Raw genomic sequence first — 18,340 nt, forward strand, 5'->3', positions numbered from 1 at the left:
GTGCCGTGCGCGAGCTCAATTCTGATTGGTGGTTACATGACTGTAAACATTCGAATCGGTCGAAATCAGAAAGTATCGGCCGCCATTTTCTGTCTCTGGCACTGAAAATCAAAGGTTGATAACATGAAAAGGGGGCAACGAAGAGAGTTGCAGACCCCCTAGCGTTCGTCAGGGGGTTCACGAAGGACCAAAAAGTATGAAAAATAAATTTAATAATTTTAAAAAAAAAATCGCGGAGTGCGCGTACGGTAAGCTTACCGTACGCGTACGGTAAAAAAAAATCAAAAAAAAAAAAGAATTAACAATCACATTTAATATATAAATCTAAGGACCCCCAAGGGAGAAAAAAACAATTGATATTTTGTAAAAAATGGCGAGGCGTGCACGGTACGAAATGCGCAACGTGGGCGCTCGGTGCGCGAAGCGTTCGCGCAACGTGCGTGCAAAAATTTAAAATAAATATAACTTAGCATTTAAAAAACCGTACAAATTCACTGAAAAAACCATAGGTTGCACACACGTTATAGTTAGGAATTAGCATTTAAAAAACCTTGCAAATTCACTTAAAAAACCATAGGTTTCAAACAAGTTATAGTTAGCTGTACATTTCACTCGTAAAAAACCAATGAAATTCCACGTTATAGTTAGATCAGGTAACTATAACTTGCGCGACCGCAATGCACAATGTGTCATTTCAGATGTCATCATTGATGTCATGAGTGATGTCACTGACCATGTCATAAGTGATGTAATATGTGACGTCATCAGCAGTTTATTGTGGACGCGCAAGTTTTAGTTACCTGATCTAACTATAACGTGGAATTTCATTGGTTTTTTACGAGTGAAATGTACAGCTAACTATAACTTGTGTGAAACCTATGGTTTTTTAAGTGAATATATATATACATATTACCTACTGGCGGTCGCCAGTAGGTAGATATAGTTAGGACCTATGTTCCATAGGAAATCCGCAACATTCTATTTGGAATAACGTTGGCGCCGATTGACGAATCTTCGCAAAACTTTTGGCCAGCTCCGGTCCACTCCTATCCTGAAATTTTCACGGTGATACGTCAAGCGGGGGCCGAGAAAAAAGGGGGGACCCAAAAAGCGTTTTCCCCATGCATTTTCCCGTAGGACCTTTTGACGCAGCTACAGCCCGAACTTCTGAACGGAATTACACCAAATTTTGCAAAGAGGTAGTCCTCAGTTCAGACTCGTGCCTTTTGCTTAAATGGTGTAAATCTGTTAAGTAGTTCCTTAGAAAATTAGAGGTAAAAGTACATATATATCTATGGCCTTGGAGGATCCGCGCACCCTCCCCGCACCCTCCCGAGCACGAGCTGAATGCTAATTGGCTGCCCACCCCCGGGACACTGCTGTTTGCAATGGCAGGGCGGGAGCCTTGTGGCTCCCGCCCTGCCATTTCAAACTGCTTTGCTTCATTGAAGCGAGTGCAGGGAAACCTGCTCTCGCTTCAATGAAGCAAAGCAGATTGCTTTTCCACATGGGGAGAAGCATGTTAGCTGCTCCCCATGTGGAAAAGAAATGCCGGCTCCCGCAGGAGGTGGGGAGCCGGCTGGGACCGTGGGGGGGATTGGGGACCCCCCACGGCCTCCAACAAGAGGCCAGGGGTCCCCGGGCCAGAAGTGGCCCGGGAGGGGGACCATACGGCCCCCCTCCCCCATTAAATAAAAATATATATATATATAACAATGGCTGGCCCCGGGGGATGTGGTCCCCAGGGCCTTAAGTGGCCACAGGAGGGGGGCTACGCAGCCCCACTCCATAATTTTTTTTTTTTTTTAAACAAAAGGGTCATGCCCCGGGGGATGGGGTCCCCAGGGCAAATTATGGCCTCGGGAGGGGGGCCACGCGGCCCCCCTCCCGATTTTTTTTTAAAATAAATAAAAATAAGGGGCAGGCCCTGGGGGATGGGGTCCCTAGGGCCAAAAAAATAGAAAAAGAAGGAGGGCTACACAGCCCCCCTTCTAAAACAAAGAAGAAAAAAAAACTGGATTGGGTCGGAGGCCACGCTCCCTCCTTACACCACTCTGCAAACGCGCCCCCTGGCGCGTTTGCAGAGGGGGAACTAGTTCCCCTTGAATACTGGGTGCCAGGGGGCCAACTAGCCCACCAGGAACCTCCAGTATGCGCCAGGGGGCTGCGTTGCAGAGGGGTGTAATGAGGCCATGCCCCTTTTTACACCTCTCTGCAACGCAGCTCCGTGGCGCTTACTGGAGGTACCTGGTGGCCTAGTTGGCCGCCAGGGGACCTCAGGATTCAAGGGGACTTAATCCCCCAACTTAAAACGCGCCACTGGGCGCGTTTGCACAGTGGTGAAGGTAGGGGGCGGGGCTTGAGTTGATATGTGTGCAAACACGCCCTGTGGAGCGTTTTAAGTTGGAGAATTGATTCCTCTTCAATCCAGAGGTCCTCTAGGGGCCAACTAGCCCACCAGGTACCTCCAGTAAGCGCCACGGAGCAACGCAGCTCCCTGGCGCATACTGGAGGTACCTGGTGGGCTAGTTGGCCCCCAGGGGACCGCAGGATTGAAGAGGAATTAATTCCCCAACTTAAAACACGCCACAGGGCGTGTTTGCACATGTCACCTCAGGCCCCGCCCCCTTCCTTCACCATTGTACAAATATTCCTCTAAAATCAGCCGAACTACGAATTCCGATTTACTCACCTGTTATCAGGAGAGAACCCAGCGCTGCATCTTTTAGACCAGCACTGACCTTGAAAAGTAATTCTAAGCGTACTTACCAGTAACTTGTATTTCCTTCCATAGGAATCCATTGTGTGGTTATCAGCAGAAAATTTTCTAAGTGTCCATTTTTGAAACGTACAAATATTCCTCTAAAATCAGCCGAGCTACGAATTCCGATTTACTCACCTGTTATCAAGAGAGAACCCAGTGCTGCATCTTTTAGACCAGCACTGACCCTGAAAAGTAATTCTAAGGGTACTTACCAGAAACTTGTATTTCCTTCCATAGGAATCCATTGTGTGATTTTCACTAGAAAAGTTTCCAAGTGTCCATTTTTGAAACCTACAAATATTCCTCTAAAATCAGTCGAACTACGAATTCCGATTTACTCACCTGTTATCAGGATAGAACCCAGGGCTGCATCTTTTAGCCCAGCACTGACCCTGGAAAGTAATTCTAAGCGTACTTACCAGTAACTTATATTTCCTTCCATATGAATCCATTGTGTGGTTTTCAGCAGAAAAGTTTCTAAGTGTCCATTTTTGAAACTTACAAATATTCCTCTAAAATCAGTCGAACTACGAATTCCGATTTACTCACCTGTTATCAGAAGAGAAGCCAGGGCTGCATATTTTAGCCCAGCACTGACCCTGAAAAGTAATTCTAAGCGTACTTACTAGTAACTTGTATTTCCTTCCATAGGAATCCATTGTGTGGTTTTCAGCAAGTGTCCATTTTTGAAACGTACAATTATTCCTCTAAAATCAGCCGAGCTACGAATTCCGATTTACTCACCTGTTATCAGGAGAGAATCCAGTGCTGCATCTTTTAGACCAGCACTGACCCTGAAAAGTAAATCTAAGCGTACTTACCAGTAACTTGTATTTCCTTCCATAGGAATCCATTGTGTGGTTTTCAGCAGAAAAGTTTCTGTGTCCATTTTTGAAACGTACAAATATTCCTCTAAAATCAGCCGAACTACGAATTCCGATTTACTCACCTGTAATCAGGGGAGAACCCTGGGCTGCATCTTTTAGCCCAGCACTGACTCTGAAAAGTAATTCTAAGCATACTTACCAGTAACTTGTATTTCCTTCCATAGGAATCCATTGTGTGGTTATCAGCAGAAAAGTTTCCAAGTGTCCATTTTTGAAATGTATAAATATTCCTCTAAAATCAGCCGAAGTACGAATTCCGATTTACTCACCTGTTATCAGGAGAGAACCCAGTGCTGCATCTTTTAGACCAGCACTGACCCTGAAAAGTAATTTTAAGCGTACTTACCAGTAACTTGTATTTCCTTCCATAGGAATCCATTGTGTGGTTTTCAGCAAGTGTCCATTTTTGAAACGTACAAATATTCCTCTAAAATCAGCCGAGCTACGAATTCCGATTTACTCACCTGTTATCAGGAGAGAACCCAGTGCTGCTTCTTTTTGACCAGCACTGACCCTGAAAAGTATTTTTAAGCGTACTTAACAGTAACTTGTATTTCCTTCCATAGGAATCCATTGTGTGCTTTTAAGCAGAAACGTTTCTAAGTGTCTATTTTCACATACTAAAAATATTCCTAAAAAATCGTCTGTATGACTTAAACACATTCTTTCAACCGTTTACAGGAGATTCACCTGTGCTGGATCCAGGATCCACCACTGAGTAAGAAAAAGTAACAATAACACTACTTAGCTGCTAAGTGAATTTTCTGCCGTAGGATAACATTGGTGATTCTATGTGAAAATGTTTCCAAGTGTCAACTTTTAAAATACAAAAATAATCCTTAAAAATCACTACTGTAACCAAAACGCTTTTACTGAACTGTTTACAGGACTTGTCCAAGGACTGAATCTCGGATCCAGTCCTGTGGTTAGAAAAGTAATCCATAAAGTAACTAATTGCATTTGACTAGAAATTCACATTGAGCTCAATGTTGCTTTGTGTTTGAAATTGTGTTGCCCATTGCAACAACTGTAACTACTGTACTTAAAAGTCTCTTGCCTATTTGCAAAGTATTTAAACTAAAGTAATTCATTCAGAGAAAGTATATTTTGTATTGTAATGTATAATGTAATTAAAAAAATAAAATATCTAAAAATAAACAGTTAAAAAAATGTAGTAAATCAGTATTAAAAAATCAGTATCACAATTAATACATTAAAAATTGTCATTTACAAAACCTTTGAAATTAACTGAAAAAACCATAGGTTTCAGGCCTGATATAGTTAGGAATTAGCATTTAAAAAACCTTTGAAATTCACTTAAAAAACCATAGGTTTCAGGCCTGATATAGTTAGGAATTAGCATTTAAAAACCTTCGAAATTCACTGAAAAAAACATAGGTTTCAGGCCTGATATAGTTAGGAATTAGCATTTAAAAAACCTTTGAAATTCACTGAAAAAACCATAGGTTTCAGGCCTGATATAGTAAGGAATTGGCATTTAAAAAACCTTAGAAATTCACTGAAAAAACAATAGGTTTCAGGCCTGATATAGTTAGGAATTAGCATTTAAAAAACCTTTGAAATTCACTGAAAAAACCATAGGTTTCAGGCCTGATATAGTAAGGAATTAGCATTTAAAAAACCTTAGAAATTCAATGAAAAAACCATAGGTTTTAGGGGTGTTATAGTTAGCTGGACATTTCACTCGAACAAAACCATTGAAATTCCTCCGATATAGTTAGTTGTACTAACTACACCTCGCGCGCCCGCAATCCACTGCTGATGATGTCACATATTACATCATTCATGACATGGTCAGTGACATCACTGATGACATCTCAAATGACATCACTGATTACATCATTCACGTGACAATCAGATACACCTCATCATACACTAGTATAACCTTTCATCACTCACTGTAAAATACAGTGCCAGATTTAAAACCATTGACACACCAATACAAGTTTCTAAACTCCCACTCAGTGATTCCTAGATCTATACACACATCTAATCACTTACCTATAGATTCACTCATACATGCTGTCAATGATCAATAGAACACTATCAAATATACTTATACACCTATATCGACATTACACATCAGCACACATCCTAATCACTTATGAAGTCATCCTACTCATTTAAGCAAACAATGGATCATACTTACTTTTACTTAGCTATACACTTATAACAACACCAATTCATCTATTCATATAGATAATAGCTCATACTTAGTGTGTTATAAAATCACTATTACAACTATACAGTTATCCATACAGTCACTCATACAATCACTGAGTCTTATGTATACTTATTTGTATACAACAACTGACACATACACTGGCTTTTATTTTTCTAGTTTGTTGGACATGTACCATTGAGACATATATTTGCTCATCTCCACACCCATAAAGATATTCACTCATCCAAACAACTGTTATAACATGTAGTTTTAACTTTATATACCTACTGAATCAACTATTCACACATCTTTGGGCAGTCACACACCCCCCACCGAATCACACACACATTCGCTCTCCCATACAAATACTCAGTTAACTAATCAATAAATAATATAGACTTTCACGTAGATAGTAACCAACTGGTGCAGCAGTTTACACAACAACTGACAAAGTAATACAGATATTCACACAGTTTAGTCACTATCCAATATATTTAGTGAGACACTATAAATTAGTCAAGTAAACAGTCAATCACACTGCTACTAAATCCTCCATCCAGATATTTATATTTATATATCCACTCATTCTTCAATGAAAATTGCTATATATATGATACATATTTAAATAACGAACCAAACCACATTCACTGGATGATGTCATCAGTGATGTCATTTGAGATATCATCAGTGATGTCACTGACCATGTAATGAATGATGTAATATGTGACATCATCAGCAGTGGATTGCGGGCGCGCGAGATGTAGTTAGTACAACTAACTATATCAGAGGAATTTCAATGGTTTTGTTCGAGTGAAATGTCCAGCTAACTATAACACCCCTAAAACCTATTGTTTTTTCAGTGAATTTCTAAGGTTTTTTAAATGCTAATTCCTAACTATATCAGGCCTGAAACCTATGGTTTTTTCAGTGAATATATGTATATGTGTGTGTTGGCAGTGGCAGCCATGTAGTATTTCATGTCTGCCACTGCCATGAAGCAGCACCTGCCCATCAGAGTCCGGCAGTACAGTGTGGCACTTTGGTGGAGAATAGATTGTGACTGCCGCAAAGGACGGAAAGTATTTGCTGTTGACACGAGATCGTCATTACTAGAATGGATAGAAACTTGGTTACTAAACCGGATCCAACAGACACCTACCTGCGTCCTGGGTAGTTTAGCAGGGCGAGGAACTGGGATTTTATTTATGCCACAATTGGTGATGTCAAGGTATTTTTATTAACAGCACACTCTCGCATATAACAATATACTGACCATTACTGAAATGTGTTGAGCGATCTCGCAGCTAAATCTCACTTAGAGAGTGTAACAACATATTATGCAATGGCGGACTGAAAAGAGACTGATTTGTGAGTTCGTCCTTGCTCACCACACCTTACCTGTCCAATAGGAATTGGGGAAAAGATTGTTTAACCCCTTCGATGCTCATGACGGAATGGTTCCGTCATGAGCATCGGTGCCCCTGGGCTCATGACGGAGCCATTCCTTCATGAGGACAGGGGCCCAAAATCCCTCTGCTGCAGACAGCAGAGGGATTTCTATTTCTCCGCCGTGACCTCGGGAGCTGGGGAAGAGCTTCCCCAGCTCCCGAGGCCCCCCCCCCCGCAGTTTCTGTGAATTGACGATCAGCGCGCACGTCGCGCTGACGTCATTTCACAGAAACCAATTTCAGTTTCACTTTCTACGTGCTCAGGGGGCTATCTCAGCCCCCTGAGCACGTAGAAAGACGGGAGAGGTCTCGTTGGAAAGTGGAGGGCGATCCCCAAGCAGGGATCCACCCACTAGACACCAGGGAAGGGGGAGCGGCACCTTGGGCAAGGGCCTTCGCTCCCCTCTTAAAGTAATTGGCACAATTCAGTTTTTTTGCCCCCACCCTGGGGGGCAGATGGGGCAGTAGCCCCCAATCTGCCCCCCTGGGGGGGGGGGGGCAGAAAGCCCACTAAACGCCAGGGATTTTTTGGGTGCATTTTTTTTAGGGTGGGGGCTGCCTGAAACTGGCATGCCAATGCCCCCACCCCTGCACCACCATTACAGCCTTTCTGCCCCCCTGGGTGGCAGATAGTGGCAGTAGCCCTCAATCTGCTCCCCCGGGGGGGCAGAAAGCCCATCTGACGCCAGGGATTTTTTGTGTGCAATTTGTTATAGCGTGGGGGCTGCCTGAAACGGGCACGCCAGTGCCCCAACCCCCCCACCATTACATCTTTTCTGCCCCCACTGGGGGGCAGATGGGGCATTGGGCCCTATTCTGCCCCTTCGGGGGGGCAAAGAGCCCACTTGACGCCAGGGATTTTTTTTGCGCAATCATTTTTAGGGTGGGGGTTGCCCGAAATGGGCATGCCAATGGCCCCACCCCTGCCACCATTACAATCTTTCTGCCCCCCCGAGCAGATGGGGCAGTAGCCCCAAATCTGCCCCCCGGGGGGGCAGAAAGGGCACTAAAAGCCAGGGATTTTTTTTGTACAATTTGTTTTAGTGTGGGGGCTGCCTAAAACGGACATGCCAATGCCCTCATCCCCTGCCACCATTACATCCTTTCTGCCCGCCTGGAGGGGGCAGAAAGCCCACTTGACACCAGGGATTTTTTTTGTGCAATTTGTTTTTAGGGTGGGGCTGCCCGAAACGGGCACGCCAATGCCCCTACCCCCCCACCATTATATCTTTTCTGTCCCCACTGGGGGGCAGATGGGGCATTGGGCCCTATTCTGCCCCTTCGGGGGGGCAAAAAGCCCACTTGACGCCAGGGATTTTTTTTGCGCAATCATTTTTAGGGTGGGGGCTGCCCGAAATGGGCACGCCAATGCCCCCACCCCTGCCACCATTACAACCTTTCTGCCCCCCCCCCGGGCAGATGGGGCAGTAGCCCCAAATCTGCCCCCCGGGCGGGCAGAAAGGGCACTAAAAGCCAGGGATTTTTTTTGTACAATTTGTTTTAGGGTGGGGCTGCCTAAAACGGGCATGCCAATGCCCCCATCCCCTGCCACCATTACATCCTTTCTGCTTCCGGGAGGTCAGAAAGTCCACTAAATGCCAGGGATTTATTTTTGCACAATTCTGCCACCACGCCAATGCCCCCACCCCCCACCATTACAGCTTTTCTGCCCCCACTGGGGGGCAGATGGGGCATTGACCCCTAATCTGTCCCTTCGGGGGGGCAGAAAGCCAGGGATTTGTTTTGCGCACATTTTGTTGGGGTGGGGGTTGCCCGAAATGGGCATGCCAATGCCTCCACCCCCGCCACCATTACAACCTTTCTGCCCCCCCGGGGGGGCAGATGGGGCGGCAGAAAGCCCACTAAATGCCAGGGATTTTTTTGTACAATTTGTTTTAAGGTGGAGGCTGCCCAAAACAGGCATGCCAATGCCCCTGCCACCATTACATCCTTTCTGCCCCCCCTGGGGGGCAGATGGGGGCAGCAGCCCCCAATCTGCCCCCCGGGAGGTCAGAAAGCCCACTTAACGCCAGGGATTTTTTTTTTGCACAATTTGTTTCAGGGTGGGGGCTGCCCAAAATGGGCACGCTAATGCCCCCACCCCCATTACAGCCTTTCTGCCCCTCCCTGGGGGCCAGTAGTCCGCAATCTGCTCCCCCAGGGGGCAGAAAGCCCACTTGACGCCAGGGATTTTTTTTGCGCATTTGTTTTTAGGGTGGGGGCTGCCCAAAAGAGGGCACGCCAATGCCCCTACCCCCACCCCCATTACGGCCTTTCTGCCCCCCCCCCCCTATTGAGGCAACATCAAAATTACCTATCACAAAATGTTTTGGGCCCTTGCCTGCCACGGATACATTGGCCTCCCACACGAGTGAGGCACCATTTTTATCGGGAGACCCGAGGGAACGCTGGGTGGTAGGAAATTTGTGTCAGCCCGGTGATGCCACAACTTTCCCACACAAAAATGTGTGGAAAAAGTTATTTTTTTCAGCTAAATTTGAGGTTTGCCGGGGATTCTGGCTAAGGAAACTTTGGGGGATCCACGCAAGCCATACCTCCCTGGAATCCCCTGGGTATCTAGTTTGCAGAAATGTGTGGGTTTGGTAGGTTTCCCTAGATGGCCGCCGAGCACGGGGCCAAAAACCCAGGTGACCCCCATTCCAAAACCAGGTTGTTTAGAGATAGGCAATTTTGATGTCGCCTCATTACGTTTTGGGCCCTTGCCTGTCGCGGGTACTTGGGGCTCCGACACGAGTGAGGCACCATTTTTATCGGGAGACCTAGGGAAACGCTGGGTGGTAGGAAATTTATGTCAGCTTGGTGATGCCACAACTAACCCACACAAAAATGTGCGGAAAAAGTGATTTTTTCAGCTAAATTTGAGGTTTGCAGGGGATTCTGGGTAAGGAAACTTTGGGGGATCCACGCAAGCCATACCTCCCTGGAATACCCCGGGTGTCTAGTTTTCTAAAATAAAACAACCATATATTTTTATATACAAACCATTGGCCTAGAGTTCAGTTCTTGAGTGTGTGAGACCATTTGCTGACTGGGTGTGTACAACAAATGCTTTACACTGTCCTCTTATACTGCCTTACTGCTCGACCAAGCTACCACTTTAGAGAGTAAGGTTGCATCTAACTTTAGCCTCTGCCAATCCTCTGGGGACTGTGAACTCTGTTGTGCACACTGTACCTATTTGGGAACAGTGTATACAGAGCCACTTTCCTACACCCTTAAATTGTATAACAGGACGAATAATCTCGTTATATTAGAATGAGTTAACTGTATTTTTAACGTATACCTGCACTGATAAAATCAAATTTACTTTATGTCAGTTAAAAAATATATAAGCATAAAAGTACAATAAAAAGAATGACAGAATAAATCCCTACACCGATCAAATCCTCTGGTGGCTGTATAACATCTGGCGCAAATAGCACAGGGGTTCAAGAAATGCAGTTCTGAGACAAATCGTTATGGGAGACTTCCGGATAAAGAGGATAGAACTGTGGTACAATGGCAAACAAAAAAATGTTTGACTTTGGGCTTATTTTATTTCCGTAAGGCCGAAGGTGGAATGTATGTCATACGCCATCTCTCTTGGTGAAACGGCAAAGTCATGTGATGTTTATGGGCCAGTCCAACTGCTGAAAAGTATTCAAATGTAAACAGGCCCGGTGGGCAGTTGTCAAGGTGAAAGAGGCTCTGAGATGACTTATTGAGCATTAAAATTCTCTTCCTACGTTCTCCTATTTCTGATCACTCCCAGTTTAGTTGGAGACTTCCTGTTCAAAAACAAATGCTGGGTCATTTAGAGTTTGACAGGTCAGGAGAACCTCAATAAATTGATGTTTTTTAGAGCCACACCAAACTCCTGTACCTTATTTGCCTTTCATGTATTAGCAGTACGGCCTATTTAATGGGTCCACTCTAAGCATATTTATGCTGCCTGGACCTGACAGGTGAGGCATGATGGACCAGGCAAGTAAAAAAAAATAATGACTCCCATGTAAGGGTGGAAAACGCCCCACGTGTCAGGGTCATTGGTTTTATTTATTAGAAACAAATGACCGCTTTGGGAATATGTCTCTGCAAAAGAAAGAAGAATACTGAGCAGCCCAAACAAATATGGCGCCCCTCATCTGCATTCATTGTAGTTGAAAGTTTATTTGCCAGTCTGGTGAATGCATTTGTGGCCAGGAGATGACTGCTAGGGAGGAGGTCCTTTTAAAGGGGAGAGAAGGAAGTGCATTGTAAAGAATGTGTAGTTGACGTTCCACCTACCAGGTTCTTAATGACCCCCATTTGGGACATATTTAACAAAATATCAAGCAGCGCAATGTATCAAGCCACCTTGCTGCGCTGAGCTGCGTGAAAGGGAGAGGGCATGAATGCACCATATTTAACATTGTACAGCACATGCCTGCTCTCTGCCTGTGTTGGCACACAATGTACTGCCTAGTGCCATCGCAGGCACCCATGCACCATGATGAAGGCAAGATTGTTTTTGGGTATGAGGGTGCACCTTTTTACACAAAAACAATCCTCAAAGGTGGTTTTCTCTTTCAAAGTGTGCTGCAGTGTGCAGCACACTTAGAACGAGAAAACAACGAGGAGAAATGAAGATATTTTTTCTTGCTGCGCCTCCTGAGGGAAGGCATACAGTTCTGATGGATTCCCAGGCCTACCACTCTTGGTACATCTGGGAAATCGTCAGAATACATGGGTGGATGCGTGGGAAGACTTATGCTCCCCCATGTAACGCCCTCACCACACAGTGTAATGGAAGACAGTGACTTGCGCTGCCTTGCGTTACACTAGATTTACCATGACGCGTAGAGCCACACAGGGTGGCCTTGCGTGGCTTGATAAATCTTATTGTAGGTTGTGCGCCAACCCGTGCCACTTTGCGTGGTGCAGGGCAACATAACACCTATAATAAATATGCCGCTTAGTGTTTAAGGGAATATAGGGCCATATGTAGGTAAAACGAGTTTTGCGATTCTCTAATTGCAATTTTTAGGGAATCGCAATTAGAGAATTGCAAAACGGAATGTAGGTAGGATTAGCAAAATATTTTGCGATTCCCACCTATTCCTTATTTGCGAATCCCAAATTGAGATTCGCAAATAAGGAATACCTTGCCATTCATTCCTATGGGCTAGAAGGCCCATAGGAATGAATAGGAAGACATTCTCAATTTGCGATTCTCAATTAGAGAATCGCAAATTGAGAATGCAATTTCAAGGTTGCAAGAGTGTCAATAGGACACCCTTTTGCACCCCTGAAATAAACATGTGTGCACATGCGGCGCACATACATGCGCTAAGGGCATGTATGTGCGCCACATGGCACTTTGAAAAATGCAAAAAAGTGCATTTTTCAAGGAAATCGCAAATGACCACCAACCTGAGGTTGAGAAATGGGCAGAGAAATGGGGAATTTAAAAGCTGTAAAAACAGTAAAATGGGCCTGACTTGAGAAAAATTCATTGGTTTTAAAATTGGAATTAGAAACTTATGCCACAGAATGTTATATTTTCGACAGATCATAGTGACATGTAAAGTATCATTAATGGTTATATCATCGCAAGTACAGTGGGACAGGTCCAGGTACAAATAACAACTGTGATCAGAAGTGATAAGGCGAGGGAATAGATTCAACCTGAAATAGATCAACAGGCGATGTTGATGGCGTGTTATGTACCAGGTTAAATATGGTTCTATGTGGCTTACAGTTTACACTGAGAATGCATGCCGCATAGAGTGTTTTGTTAATGCTAAATCCTCATGCTCTGACGCCCACTTTTCCCTAAGCGATGACACTGCACTTTTGCCCACTGAATGTGTTAACGTAGAGAGATTATCAAACAAATCGGACTTCCCCAGGGCCCGCAGGTTACCGGCCACATACGCCAGCCACGGGATCAGGAAAGATTTTTTCAAATTTAAACAGTCTTGCAGAATTAATCTGCTAAAGCTAAGTTCCTCCTTTAACCAAATCAGATTTCAAAGCATTCAAGGGCCAAGGCGTAATTGGTCAATGAGGAAGTCTATACCTAGTTCCTCGTGGACAATTTCAGAAGGTATACTTTGGGGGACCCCTAGTAGACTTCTCAAAAATGTATTTTCAGCAACTTGAAAAGGGGTAACCCTACCGTAGCCCCAGATTCCGCTACCATATCTCACTAAGGGGATGCACTTGGCCCTGTAAATTTCCAGGACCGAATTGATGTGAGTTTGTCCTAATCGACTGGAGAAATCCTTAATGCTAAATGTCAAATGTTAAAGGCCAAAACATTCTGGAATATAAGTGAATGCCACTTTAGCTCCGAGTCTAGAAGAATCCCCAAGTACTTAAAATGTTCTACCTGACTAATATGTTGGCCTTCAACTATATGTTTCATTGTTTCGAGTAAAAAGTGGCTTTCTCTCACTTAAAACACACTCAATTCCAAAGCAAGCTCAGATAAAATTCCGTTTTTCTATTGACTTATCCCTACATTTCCCTATAAGGAGTCCCCAAATGTTGGCATGCATATCTAGTGCTCTGAAACGTTTGCAGGAGCCCCCTCTCTCCTTTTCACTCGGTCTCTTTTCGTTTTCATTTTGTAACTCAGCTGAACTGACTCCACCAGGCTACACACAGGACAAAAGGTGAACATTTTGTCACTGAGTGCTGGCCCAGCCTAATAATCCACATCCTGTCTGTGCCACTGACTGTTCTCCTCAATGACTCTCTGAAGTGCTCCTTAGCACGTTACACCATGTGCAAGGAGGGAGAGTATTCATGCTCATGAGCAAGGGTGGACAGAAGGGCCCAGATACTCCCCTGTCCAGATGCAAATATAGTGGAAAAATGTTGAAACTCCTCATATTATTTGCAAATTTGTAGAGAAGGTTCCAAGGTCATGTTAAGCCATGTCGAAGGATTGCTTAATTATGATTAAGTTATGTCTTAAGCTTAAGAAATGGTCCAGAAGCTTCAATAGATATGTACACAAATGACGGGAAGGTTCTGAAAACATTTTATCACGTGCAAGCATCTGGGCAAGTGTACCCAATGTTTTCTGCCAGGTCAATGCACCTTCCTTCTAAGCTTCTCTAGGGTACACTTCTCCTACTCAATAGTCTCTGCTGGCTGTTTCAGTCTCTGTTGTCTGCTCATAACTCTTCTCCATTTCTTAGATGGCTTTCGAGCCTCTCTTGTTGGTGAGTCTACAATCTGATCATCTGATTGGACTTGAACTTTCAAACCTCAAAGATGCTTGGCTTCCAAAAAAGATTGCATCTGGGGTACTTGTCCATCACCCCACAAAAATATTAGGTGAAACAGGTGACCCTGCATGCACTTCACTTGCCTGGATGGGAGAAAGTCTGTTATCAGGTTAAAGGCAGACTTTTCTTCAGCATTACCACTGAAAGGACCTGAAGCAAGAGCCCCTGGTTACCATCAATGATGATGTCATCTTGTTTGCTTGTTGTGTCTAATATTATCTCTTTTAGTCTAAAATAGTGTACCTTTCTCAGGGTATCCAGTGCCCCTCTCGTGTTGCATCACTTTTGGCACAGTATAGATGCAAAATGTATTTTATTTGGTATTCACAAATCCATGCAAAGCCCAACTTGTGTGGAGTACCCATCAAAAGGTCAGCACGCGTAGTGGCACTGGACAGAGAGTCCTAGCAGTGAGAGTTGCCCATGTACCCCAATTCAACCTTGCTACGCCATTGCTGCGGCATGATGAGATAGGGCACAGATAGCTGCCAATACAGCAGTCCTACTCGGACGTCACTCTCCAGTGAGTAATACATTTTTCTCTTAGATTTTCTGACCGACCACATCCACCCTTTTTTTCGGACCTTACTCTGTAAAAAATTAATACAATCAGTAATAATAGCCAAAAGAATATTGGGGTTGCTAAATACTATGATTGTCTAATTTTGCTTGATTCCATCTCATAATTCTTTCGTTCACCACACTACAATTCCTGTTTCTTTATCTGACTCTTACGGTTGTTTTTCATCCCTGCTTTCTCTTCCTCTTTTTTTCGCCTTTCTGTGCCTTTTTCTTTCTTGCGAAAAGTCTGATGATGAAAAATAAGTCTCAGAATCGCAAGACGTACAGCACACATTAAGCCCTACCTTTGTTCTGTAAACCTCCTAATATCCGTCTTCCACTTACACCCACTCACTGGTCGTAGGAAGGCACGATTGTCACTTGGTAGGGGCTAGGATTAGACCCCACCTCACTTATACATTACATTCTTTTACTTTATTTTTATTGGTGATTTACTGCCAGCTTATCGTCCTCGGCAGAAGTGATACCCGTTGCACCAAGTGAACTCTGACCTGTACCAACCACGTGAGAGAGCCGCAGAGCACCCTGCACCTTGGAAAAGTGTGCCGAGTGACTCTCCCTTCATTTGAGTGGGCCGTGCGCACTGCAACCTGTTGATCAGCTGTGGCCTGTGAACTGTGCTTTATTTGAGTCAGGTGCGTCCCTGACCTTGGTGAAGTACGCCCGTGAACTGTGCATGAGTTGGCACGCGCTGCAGCGAGACTCCGCCCACGACTGCACACAGCCTGCTTTTCTTCCTCTCCCTGCTCAAGGTCCCACTAGCCCTTCTCAGCCAATGACTGTGTCCTCACCCACACATCACCGTGTCTCATATCCACAATCGCCATATTACAGCAACCACATTATGTGCCTTTCGCACACACACCAATTAGCCTCGCCTGCAAACGTCATCGTTTCTCCTCCCCTCAACACTTAATAAACACTAAGGGCCTCATTTATGAGGTTTTACCATAGGGCAGAGCCGCAGGCCTCTCTGCTGCACCACCCTACGGTAAAATAAACGGGCAGGAATGGGCAGTATGTATGAGATATGGCGCATTCCTATCCTTTTCCCCTGCACCAACGCACAATGGGCTGCCATGAGCCAACGCAGGCATCTTTGCGCCATGGTGCAAGGGTGCCTGCGTTGCGGGGCTGATTGTTTTTGTGCAGGAAGGAAAACCTTCCTGCGCAAAAACAATCACAATAGGCATTTTCCTTTTTCTATAGAAAGAGGAAAAACGAGGAGAAATAAAGATATTTCTCCTCGTTGTGCCTTGCTTATGGCTCCCCTGGGAGGCGTACGTTTTTGGCACTGCCTCAGATTTACGATTTCTCATACACCTGAGGCAGTGTCAAAAATCCATGGATGTTCCTGGGAACGCCCCCAGCAACACCCATGGAACGCCCCTTGTTAGAACTGGGGGTCTCTAGTTGGCAGAGGTAGGTACCTTTGACCAAATAGGGTCCCTCGCTTCTAGTTAGGGTAAGGGGGTACACTCCTAAAGTAACCCCTGCTCACCCCCTTGGTAGCTTGGCACGAGCAGACAGGCTTATCTCTGAGGCAGTGTGTAAAGCATTTGTGAGCACATACAATACCTAGTGACAACACTACAGGTGGACACCACACAGGTTTTCTATAAAAAATAAGTATTCTTTATATAGACTTATAACAAGACCACAAACGACAAAAATCCACAATACTGTACTTTTTTTTTTAGTTAAATAATTTTTATTGAAGATAAGAAAGCACAGGATTACAAGTATGGATTAAGCCAATAAAGAACATAAGTATAAGCATACAGGCAAATATAAAATAGTGATAGTACATTAAGCGAATGATACATAGAAAAAGGTTATATACTTTATGAACAGAGATAGTAATGTTGCTAAAAATAAGAGGCAATAACAAGAATTTGTATATTATAATAGGACACAAAGATCCTGAGGATATAATGAGAATGAGAAAAATCTGTAAATAGGAGGTAAATTTTTTTTAAATCAAAAAAGGGGAAAAGAAAAGGAAAACAAAAGAACAGAGAGAAGAGAAAAGGAGAGAAAGAGAGGAAAAGAAGAAGAGAGGAAAAAGAATATGTTGTTGGTGACAGGAAAGATGTAAAGGGAAGCCATAGTAAATCAGATTTGATTTGAAGATGAATGGAAGGTTGAGGAATAGAGGCGATTCTATGTTCATCACATATAAAGTTCCACCAATGTAAAAAGGATAGTTTAGAGTTGTCTTTCCAACAAGTTAATATAACTTTAAAGGCCATAGCAAGAAATAAATCCAGTAATGGTGAAATAGGAGTCACTGTATCAAAAGCTGGCGACAAAGTGCCTAAAAATACATTTTGAAGATTAAGTTGTAATTTATGAGAAAAAATCACAGCACATTTTGACCAAATAGCATCCCAGAAAGCATAAACCTTAGGACAATAAAATCATAGATGCAATAAAGAATCTTCAGCATTAAGGCAAGACCAACAAGATGCTGTGACAGAATGATTGAATTTATGTAACAAGAGAGGAGTAATAACAACTCTATTATATATAAAAAATAGGGATTGTATGAGATTAGCAGCCTTAGATGTCTTAAATAGTTTCAGCCAGAACTTGTCCCATTGTGATATAGATAGAGTCAAAGAGAGGTCCTGTTCCCATTCCAATTCAACCTTAGACTTATTCCGAATGACAGTAGGGGAGATAAAGATTTATAGATGAAAGAGGCAGTAGGAATAGTGTCATTAGAAATTTGATATAAAGAAGAGTCAGGAAGAAAGGAAGAAGGAATTGGTAGGGAGAGGAAAGTCTGAATACATCCCTGTAGAATTGGAACTAGAGTATCATATTGCTGAATACAGGAATCAGGCAATTGAAAAGATTCTTGCAACTGATGGAAGGAAAGAATTACATTATTGGCAAACATTTGATGTACATAAAAAAGACCCTTTTCTTTCCAATGTTTGTAGTAAAATGATTTGTGGCGAAATTTGATGTATTTGTTAAACCAGAGTGATGACGCTAGAAAGGATTGATAGTTGTTAAGTGTCTTAAAAAAAGTGTGTGCAGCAAAACTTGAGAATGTTTCAAAATAGGATACTTGGAAATAAAAGTACAGTTAGACATGTGAACAACATCTCGTATTGAAAAATCATTTAACAGTGAGCTTTCAACATTAACCCATGGAGGCTTAGGTAAATCCTGATAATCCTTAG

Source organism: Triturus cristatus, chromosome 7 (assembly GCF_964204655.1).
Source record: "Triturus cristatus chromosome 7, aTriCri1.1, whole genome shotgun sequence".
Lineage (NCBI taxonomy): Eukaryota > Metazoa > Chordata > Amphibia > Caudata > Salamandridae > Triturus > Triturus cristatus.